The sequence below is a fragment of the Strix uralensis genome, chromosome 3 (genome assembly GCF_047716275.1).
Source record: "Strix uralensis isolate ZFMK-TIS-50842 chromosome 3, bStrUra1, whole genome shotgun sequence".
NCBI classification, from domain to species: domain Eukaryota; kingdom Metazoa; phylum Chordata; class Aves; order Strigiformes; family Strigidae; genus Strix; species Strix uralensis.
Genome location: NC_133974.1, coordinates 84,722,334 through 84,732,741, shown reverse-complemented (window position 1 = coordinate 84,732,741; position 10,408 = coordinate 84,722,334).

The following is a 10,408-nucleotide window of genomic DNA, read 5'->3' as shown; positions in this document are numbered from 1 at the left end:
AACAGTGCTATGACTCTCTCTGTCAGTTGCAGAAACCCAGCTTGTCCTCCTGTGCCCCGACTTAGGAAATCTCTTGCTGGAGACTTGGGCCAGGAAAAGGAGCAAATGAATGTTCCCTTGCATAGCTGCAGAATGTGGGTATAGTGAATGCTTGAAAGACCAAAGGGTAGATAGCCATGCCGAATGGAAACACTAGTTATTTCTGGCTAGTACGTGCCTCATGTGAGCAGTGTATGCTGTATTTTTGGACACCTCTGATGGAAAGTGAGTGTTCTTGAGGGCGTGGATGGCAACAGGAGGTAGGAAGATTTCTGAACCTTAAGGACATCCACAAAGGTTGTCTATGAAAACGCCCTGACAGGTCAAGGAAACAGTGCTGTGGGTAATGAATATATCCCAAGCAAGGTAATGTTTCTAATTGATTTCTCTGAAAAACCACAGCATGTGCTGGGTGTCACGTTCATGAGATGAGCTGGTCCTCAATGAAATCTTTCAACCAGCTTGCCTGTGATAAATATAAGCAGCACATGGCTGATGATATGAACAAAAGCTGGTAAATAAAAATACCATACAAATGTAGGGCAGATATAACTGAACCAGGGCTAGACTTCAGCAGAATTCACAGGCTACTGATGGCTATGAACTGAGATGGGTATCTACTGTAGGGAGACAGGCCATTGGTCGTTGGGTGACATGTCCATCCTCACGTAGGTGGAAGGATGTAGCAGAGCACTGTGCCAACAGGCGCTCTGCCACTGCCAGTTCCCTGCTCTCTGTGCACATCAGGTCTCCAGCATTGGGAACACACTAGGAATCAGCCTCACCAATACCTGCCTTCACAGAGCCCTGTGGGGGTGAATGCAGGAGTTCTCCAAATGGATACTTTCTTTTCCTTTTTTCTTGGGTTTTGTGAAAAATTCAAAAGCTGCTGATAATCGATAACTCTTCCTTTTTTTGTGGGCCCTGCTGTTGCAGTTGCCAATGGAAATGAGGATGCCCCCCAGCCCCTACCTTGAACTGAATGTCTTAAATGGGATCCTGTCTTCCATGTCGATAATCGTAATTCTTTTCATGCATGTTACTCCAATTCTACCCTTCCATCCTGGGATTTCCATCAACATAGTAATACATTTCCCAATTATTTCCCCTGTTAATTTCTGTAGATTCTTCTAGCAAAGACTGGTGTTCAGATCCCTGTGCTGGCTTTGGGTGTGTAGTGGATTTTGGGGTGGGACCATGAGAGAACAACTGTCCTGGTTTTAGGCTATGGCACAGATGAGTGACAGACAGAGGCAGGGTAATGATTGCCTGTGCAGAGGATGTTACCTGAAGCTGTTTCCCAGCAGGTGCAGGGTAAGAGTCATCTGACCAAATGTAGATGTCTGTATCTGAGCATTCATCTTGATTCCCTTTATAGTCAATGGAGAAAAATAAGCACTTCTCAGGTGTGATTCATCTTAGTCTAAAGGAGGTGTATAAAGTAAACCAGATGATTCACACCACAGACATGCCTATTTCTCTTCATTGAATATGAAAGGTGACTGGCTCAGATGTAGATATCTAAAGCAGGGTGAGACAAATCCCACTCAAAGCATTATGTCTGAAATGGCAACCCAGGAAAATATGGAGAAATAATGTGCTCCCAGCAAGGCAGTGTGCAGAGAATACCTCATCCACCTTTTCTACAGCTTTTCCCTACACCTGCCATTATGAGAAGCTTGTGTATTGTGGAAGACATGCCACAAGTTTTTTTATTTGTTGGCTTCTTGAGCAGAGAGATTAGGAGATTGCTGTGGGCCTGTAACGTGGAGGAGAAGGTCTGTAGGTCTAACCCACTCAGGAAACATGGTGCAACGGTGGCAAGCATAGTCAGTAGTTCAAGACTCAGTACTGTGGGAAAGCAGCATGCTGAGGCTTGCTGTTGTCATGGTACATGTCTCTTGCATCTCACAAAGTGGGCCAGGGAGTATTAAACACCAGCCAGGATGAAACAACCTCCAATCTTTGCCCATAATGATGGAGAGGTTGTAGCTGGGAAAAGGAGTTTAAATGCACCTGATGCTGTATTGTATTTTGTACAAGAGCTTCCCCTTTCAGCCATTTCGGGCTGAACGTTGGCGACGCTATCCTCCATGCTGACTTCTGTCCATCCATCCTCGTGGAGTTCTTAAGCTCTGACTGTGCTGAGTCAGTCAGTGCTTGTCCGCCCTGATAAATCCTCCTGTTGACAGTGGTAAACTATTGCAGTGAGCACAACAGGAATAACAGGCCTGAAGTCAAATTAGTGCGGAGGCAGGCTTTAGAGACATAAACAGACTCCTCTTCTTGTTTTTGCCCAGTAATGTTCTATGGATACGTGCATTTTGGAGAGTTTTCTCCAAGTGGGAATTTCCATCTGGATGCAGTATTTTCAAGAGGGCAATCAAGCCAGGGCCCTGCTGGTTGGATGGGGAAACATGATGGCTCATCAGTTTCCTCTGTTGGACAGATGCCACCATGGCTGCTCACCAGCCGCTGGATGGAGGGTGACATCCTCTCAAGGTGATCCCTAAGCAGGAAAGGGCATGCAGAAAGCAGACACAGCCAGACCAGATGTGCAGTGACACCGTTTATGATAGAAGTGGGACAGCAATGTTGTAACCACATGAACTTTAAAGGGACCATGATCTCTGTGACACAGTTGCTCTTGTTCCAAGGGCAGGGGCTGTTTCCTGCAGTTAAAAACATCAAATAATTAAAGGAGAAAAGAAGTGGTGCATGGAAGGAAGACACTCTGAGATGCATTTTTATAAGTCTTTGTAATATTACACTTCCAAGACTGTCAGGCATCAGTGTCAGGTCCCTCATTTGTTTCCAAATATGCTGACTGTCAGAGCACAATGCCAGGCTCCGTGTTGGCTCGGGCTGGAAAGGATGATTTTGGAGGTCTTGTACAATTTAACTCTGTAGTGAGACAGAGTTAACTTAACTGTCTGCAGGCCTTTGCTGGTGTATTTTATTGATTATTATATGAGGCCAGGGATTTTGTGATGGTACCTTTATAAACACCTGAAAATAAAATGTTTGCATTTCACTTTGAGGTCTGACGCTTAACATCTGAGGACCGTACTGTAGAGCTGCAAGGTGAGAGGCTGTGGGGCTCCAGAGGTTAACAGGGTGTCAGGGCATGAGGCCAGCAGCCTGGTTACACAAAGGATCAGAGCAGTGGCTCTTGCCTCAGCACCAAGTCCCCAAGAGGCTGAGAGCTGGAATACTGGAAAAACTGGACTGTTCCCTTCTCTTTCCCAATCAATCCTGTGTAGCAATCAAAGTGAAAAATTGGCACATGACTCTTAATTGCTGGCCTAAGCTCCTGCACTAGTGTTCTGGAAAGGGGCTTCAGTGGTGTTGCGAGGCCTGTACCTCCCCCAGAGAGCCAACAACGCTGTAGATTCATACTGCCTATGGGACATGGAAGAAAAAGCCAAAACTTTGGTGCATATCTTCCATCTTGTGTGTGCCAGTAGTGAAACAAGACTTTGCGCTCCTTCTGTTCGACTTGGACAATTCTTCAGGAAAATGACCCCATGACCTTTTAGAGTTTAGATGCTGCAGATCTCCATAAAGACCTTCTGCTGCTTTGTTGAGCAGGAGGTATGCCAGATTAGGCTGAGAATAATGTCGCAGTGACTGGAGTTACACAACTAGTAAAGTGCATGGGATTGACATGATGTGGTATGAGGGAACCCTCAACGGTTTCCATTAGTCTGGATCAGGAAGTTCCTCCTCAGCCCCTCTCTCAGAAAAAAATAAGTAAAAAACTCCCACATGCAACCCGAAGTATAAAGAGCAAATCAGGTTTACAAAGTTCAGTTCAATCCTTGGGAAAAAAACCCAAAAACAAACAAACAAACAAAATAACAGAACTAATAAAGATTTATATTGATAAGTATATTTTTAATATGGCTGTTTTGGTTTTCACAAAAAGAGAAAAAAAAAAAGAAAGAAGAGAGTACAATTGAGGTAATTGGGGTGTAGATCAATGCCAGGGGATTTCAACACTTTAAACACATGCTTTTTTAACCTTTCCCTCTGTTTCCAGTGTTTTCTTGGGCCTTTTTTTTCATAGCACAACCATTGCCCTTCCTGCTGCATTCCCTGTGGTATGGGCATATGGATCTGAGAGCAATCAGTGGGCAGTGAAAGTAATGCAGGTAAATGAAATGGCTCCTGAAGCCTGGGAGAAGCATGTGTTGGGGAGAGTATTTTGTTACACAAAATCCACACTGGTGGAATGTGGCTTTCTTCCCCAGAAATCATTACTTCATGTGATCAAGGCTTGTGCAAATGGGGGTTGACTGTGTATTTACTCAACGAAATGAACACTGAGATTACATTTTGGAACATCTTTCTAACCCCTTGAGTAATGTTGACTTGTTCCCATTCCCTACCCTTTGGTTATTATCTGCTGTTTAGTGTCTCTTGTTTAATCTAACTGCCTAATGGGTCATCTTTTAGTGTTACCTGCCTCAGTAACAGGGTTAAAAGCCTGCAGTATATGTCAATACAAGCAGCACAGAAATGAGCGGCCAGCAGGATTAAACAGGGTGGACTGGTTACAGAGACAGTCAAGTTCATCAGATAGCAAACTGCCCATTTGCCTTCTAGCTCTTCTGTAAGGGGTGTTTTATTTGTTTATTTTGACTAATTCTTAAGCTGCGCCCACACAATCCCATTGCTTTGGTCAGAAGGCATTTGGTTAAAACTGCTGCTGGATCACATACATGTTATTCATATGGCTTTGGGTGCATGACTGAGAATTTTCAGAAGTATGGACTGATTGGAGGTGCCTCCATTTTTGAATGTTGTGCTTAAGCCACTTGGAAGACATTTCAGAAAACTGTCCCCAAACTGGTTCCCATAGTATTCAGTAAGAGGAGCAGTCACTTTGTTCTTTGTGACTGCATCATAACCTGGCAAAACTGGGTCCTTAATCTCACTGTCTTCCTGACTTCTCCCACCTGTAATGGTATATTTGCCCCCTTCTGATGGAAGTCAAGAAGGTCTATTTGGTAATGCTTAGAGTACTAGGGAACCCAAACAAAAAAGTAGCACTGAGCTGAAAAGCACTGGCTGTCTTCAAGTACCACTATTTTTTTTGCCAGTGAACAGCTTTAGAAAAGTGTCTCTGATTTTCAGCTGGAATTAAAATTCCATATGCACTATATTAAGTGGCTAATTATGTCACTCATTTTACAGCCTTCCTCTGAATGACTTGATTGAAATGAATGGATTTTAATCTTGGGGTGGGGAGGGAAAGGAAGGACTAAATACTTAAAGGTTTGTTCTGTTTCAGCACTTGCATTCTGGAACATAAGTTAGATGTTTAAAACAAATATGGAATGTCTTTCCTGGAACTATAAACTGGCCACTTTTGCAGTTTGATTATCCCTGCCAGGATGTGGTTGATTGACAGGTAGTTTAAACGGGCAATTCTCTGGTTCAGGGAAGCAAAGTAAGGCAGAGGGGCAATAGGAGGAGAGGAAAGTGTGAAGGGAAGTGTTCTAACTTACAATCTTATTTATTTGGCCATTAAAATCTATTCAGTCATTCATTAAACTTTATTCATAAAATTCATTATTCATCAAAGCACTTTGGGGAGTGGGGGGGAAGAGCTGAACAGCAACAGTCATTATTTAACTAGCAATTTCATCACAGAATTAGATCATGGGGCCAGATTCGCCTCTGCATTTCGGCAGTTCAGTTTCACTGACATCATGGAATAACTACTGATTTAGACTAATCTGTGGCAGAACAGAACCCAGCCCATACTGCTTCTTTAAGAGGATGCCTTGGGCAATTTCTTTGCTGTTTTATTGCTGGCTAGGTTTTGGGATGCTTTACAGATGGATAAAAAATTAAAGAAGTATGACAAATGGATCTTCTCACTGTGCAATGTTCAACTGAATCATTCCATTGAGATAGTTAGTAGGAGATGGATGTGAAAAGTATTCACATTAATAATTAGTAGCTCATTTTTAAGAGTTTTTTCCCCTGCTGTCCTGACAATTTTAAAACTAACAATTTAGATTTTCCGTCCTCACATAAAAAGTTCAGGGTGACAGCAGGGGACAGGAAGGGATCACACCAAAGCCCTTATTTTGTTAATATGATATACAGCATATAATATCACAGTAGTCAGTAATGGGAAAGAACTACTAAATCGTTGAATTCATGCCTTTGCAAGGAGAGGTGTGTTAGGTAATGGTCACTCTTCATAGCAGCACTGAAATTCTTCTTCCTAACTGTGATTTTTAGCTATATCTCACTGATGGAGCAGCCCACATGAGGCTGAATGGGTGACTTAACACCTATTAATTGGTGCACAGAACTGTCTGCAGGCTCTCTGCCTAGAGGCGAATGTCATGCTTCTGGAATTTCAGGCAGAATTTCTAAAACTCCTTTCCCTTCATTTTGCTCATCCTAGAAATCCTACATGTTATTTTATGATTTGGGTTCTCACTGTAAGACTGAGATACAAGATATTCCTTTCTATATTAATGAACAGCAGGTCAAAAGACAGCAGTAAGGAAAGCTGCTTTTAAGGCATTCTTTGTCTGTACCTGATCGTGTGAGTATTGCATCATGGATGGTGTGGGACTGGCTAGAAGAAAAGCCATAGCACAGCTGCTCTGTGGGTCCTTGACTTCCCCCATTTCCGATGTGAGTGAAAGACTCAGCACTGAGATTTGGCACCAATCACGTGGCACCTGAGGATGTGGGAAGATACTGATCCACAAGTCTACTAAACCATGTGGTATTATGAAGGCATAACATGAACTTGAGCTTTTTTTGGATTTTTTGCTTTGCTTCCTTGAAAATCCTCCTACACTGGGACCTTGGACTCTCCTTGTAGAGCAGGGCGATGATGCAATTCCCAAGGAAACAGCCATGTGGAAAATCTGCAGCTCACGGTCATGGGGCCAGGTTCTCTGATGACAGAGAGTGGAGTAGTTCCCCTGGAGTCAGTGGACTTATTGTAGCTGACAGTCCATCCCATTGAATTTCCAGTTCCTTTTGTGGGAACAACTCAGTACATGATTTGATCTAAATTTCTGGGGCAGGGCAAGCCAGGAAGATTTCAGACTTCTAATTGGCATTAGAATGGTTTTAGAAATTCAGCCTTTGCCATTTTATCTTCTGATCATCTTTCAGACTGCACAGCTGTCTCTTGCTTTGACTCCTGTACAAAATCCACAGTCTCCATTACAGCAGTCTTCCCCTGGTTGACTGTTTAGAGCCTGCAAGGCCACAAAGGAAGAGCTGGCAATTTCCTTTTGGGATGGGCTGTGTGAGCTCCAGAAGAGGAGGTAGCTCTGCTTGAAAGCAGGGGAGCTCCTTACTGCTGTAGCACTCCCAGAGGGGGAGGGAAAGGGGATAAGATAGGGACCAGCAACCAGCATTGGCTCCCTGGTTCTCTGTGTCAGGTTCATATTCAGTGCCAGTATGGACATTGGATATGGTGGCAAAAGAGATTAGGCGGGCATGTGTTATAGGCAGCTATGAAGACTGGGAAAAAACAGTTGACCCTACACTTCCCCAAAACACAGAAGTACAGAGAAGACATCATGGGTTCATACAGGTTCCTGTCCCAAAGCTGCAGAAAATGAAAGAGGAAGTATCGGCAGCAGCTCTGTAGCCATTCCTTAAAGTCTCATGGGAAATGTAACCCATTGCAAAATAAGCCCATTCATGCTGCTAGCTGTACAGAGTGGTGGCTCCCACGTGTTTCTGCAGCATCTGGATGTATACCAACTGAAGACTGGAAGAACCCCATGCAAAATCCTAGAAATGTCTCAGAAGCATTTCCAGTCCTCAGAAAAATGACACATAGAGAAGGTATCTGCCCCACAGTTGTGTAATCAAGAAGCTGGAGAAACAATAGATCGGTATGCTGCCAAACCGTGCAGAAAATGGCTGACTCATGCGAGTATGCAATCTTAAAACCTGAAGTAATTAGTGGTAGATTCTTAAGTGGGAAAAAAGTGCAACAAGACTGCTGAAAGAAAAGCTGTCCTTACTGCTAGTAAAATACAGGAGTGTCTAAAGCTGCTGTAAAAGCACCCAGCCAAAAGTGGAGCATAGGTGGGGTGGATGCAGTTAGCTCAGAAGTTAGAACTGAGAAGCATAAAATAATATCAAAAGCAAATGCATAAATATGAAACAGAGATCATCAGGGAAGACCTTTAGTGCTGTGAGAAAAATGTGCACAGGATAGAAAAGTTTGCACAGCGATGACGTTAATATGGTGCAAAAGGGCAAAAATAAAACTCTGAGCTATGTGCCAAGAGACAGCAGCAGCACTTAGTTAGGAGAATGAATGCTAGGGAGACAGTAGGACATTACAAAATGTGTTAGATTGCAAAGGCTTCCTTAGAGCTATGCCAAGGAGGGAAAGGAATTATAACTATGCAAAGCTGAAATAAAGCAATGCAATGACCCCATGCCATTAGGCAGAGTAAATTACAAGTCAAATCAGTGATGCTGGCAACACCAAATCGTCTGCTTTCAGCTGCACCCAGTGAATTCGTCACCACACAAGAGCTCTAAGTTCAAAGCAAACAACTCATGCAGGCAATGCAAGCAGAACAAATTTTAAAAAATATTATATGTGCTGAGCTGGCAATATTCACTCGCATCCCTGCAATGAAGCTGTTAGGAGGCATATCAAGAAGTGTTTGAAGGGGAGGATGTCTTCCAGGCATATAATTGCCTTCATCTATTTCCATCTTTACAACTGGTGCCTCCAGGAGTGACTACAGCATAAAAGGAAAAAATAATTGGAGCAGTAGAGGGAACAGAAAAGGAAGACATCTTTAACTAATGTCAGGGGCCACCACAAGTCACAGAAGCAGTGAAGTAACTTCAACAAGCACTAAAAGAGTGTTCAACTGAATGGCTACAAGTGAGGAAATATGCAGCTTGGCGAGAACAAAACATGTTCATGGTACATGGGGTATTGACAAGAACTGTTGGATAAGGAAAGAAACTACCTCACCACATCCAGGAAAAGCACAGGTGCAAATGGTTGAGAGCACCACTGGGATCAGATGTGAGGTGGGAGAGCATCAGCGCTGTCAGCAAGATGTATTAAAAGAACTCTCCGGGATCAGTGTAATGGCTGCTGATGTTCTGGGGATGGAGGCAGAGATCATGTGGCAGAAGCTGTGATACATCATGATCCCATCTTCATCTGTCAGTTAGAAAGAGTCAGGGAATAGATCTAGAGCTGGATAAAACCATAATGGTGTTAGGATTGTTTGCACTACCCTGTATGAGACATCTGTTGATCTCCCAAGGGCCAGGACTGACCTCAGCAATCTAGAGCAATACAGCAGCTTCCTACTCTCACATGCACAGACTCCATCCAGAGTCTGTTGGGATTTGTAACCTATCTGACAACTTTTCTTCCACAGTTTTCACATATGTGCAAGTCATTGATATAGCTCGTGAATAAAGATGCAATATAGACAACTGGTATCATCATAGGATGCAGCTATCACACGTGTGAAAGAACAAATCCCACCTTTAATAAAGAGGAGATATGTAACATATTGCTAATGAGGAGTGCTAGCCCTTAGAAAAAGACACATTCCACTTACTAAACTGTAGCTCGATTTTAGTATCTCCAGCAGAACAGAGAGACACAGCCAAACAGAAAAACGAAATCTTTCAATAATATCTACAGGTGGAAGGACTACAATTCAATAATATCTACAAGTCAGTATAACCATGACTGGGAACCCACCTGAGCAGAGAGTGATCATAAACTATTGACAAGCATTTTAGTTTGCTGCTGGCAGCCCTGCATCATCTTCAGCACATGCCTGTGAAGCATTCATGCTGTTTTAGGTATCCAAAATGAAGAAAAAGGCTGACATGGTTATAGCTGCCACTGTACACAGCCCAAAAATATGTCAGCTGAATGTGAATCTGACAGAAACAATGTAAAGACACAGAAAGCCTCAGTCAAGTCAAGTTTACCACTTAAAGGATTTGGAAGCAACCCAAGATGAAATCTTGTGTGACCTTTATTTTTTCTATTGGAAAGGCCAGAAAGCAGGGGAAAATGTCCCAGTTTTCAAGAGTAATGGATCTACTGAGACAGGTTGAATGTACAGGAAATCACAATACCCGGATTGTGGGGAATGGACATTTTCTTTGAAAATTGCCCAGCTCTTCTCTGGAGCTGCAGGCTGTGCAGTGGAAGCCAGTAATACTCTGTCTTGGCCAAATATGACAGAGGCTAGCCAACATCTGACGGTCTGTTGTGGCATGTATAGGCCAACCAGCAAAGAACAAGTGGAAACACTGCTCTTCCCACTGTCCATGGGGAGAACAGGAATGCACCTCCCCACCCCAAATCCAG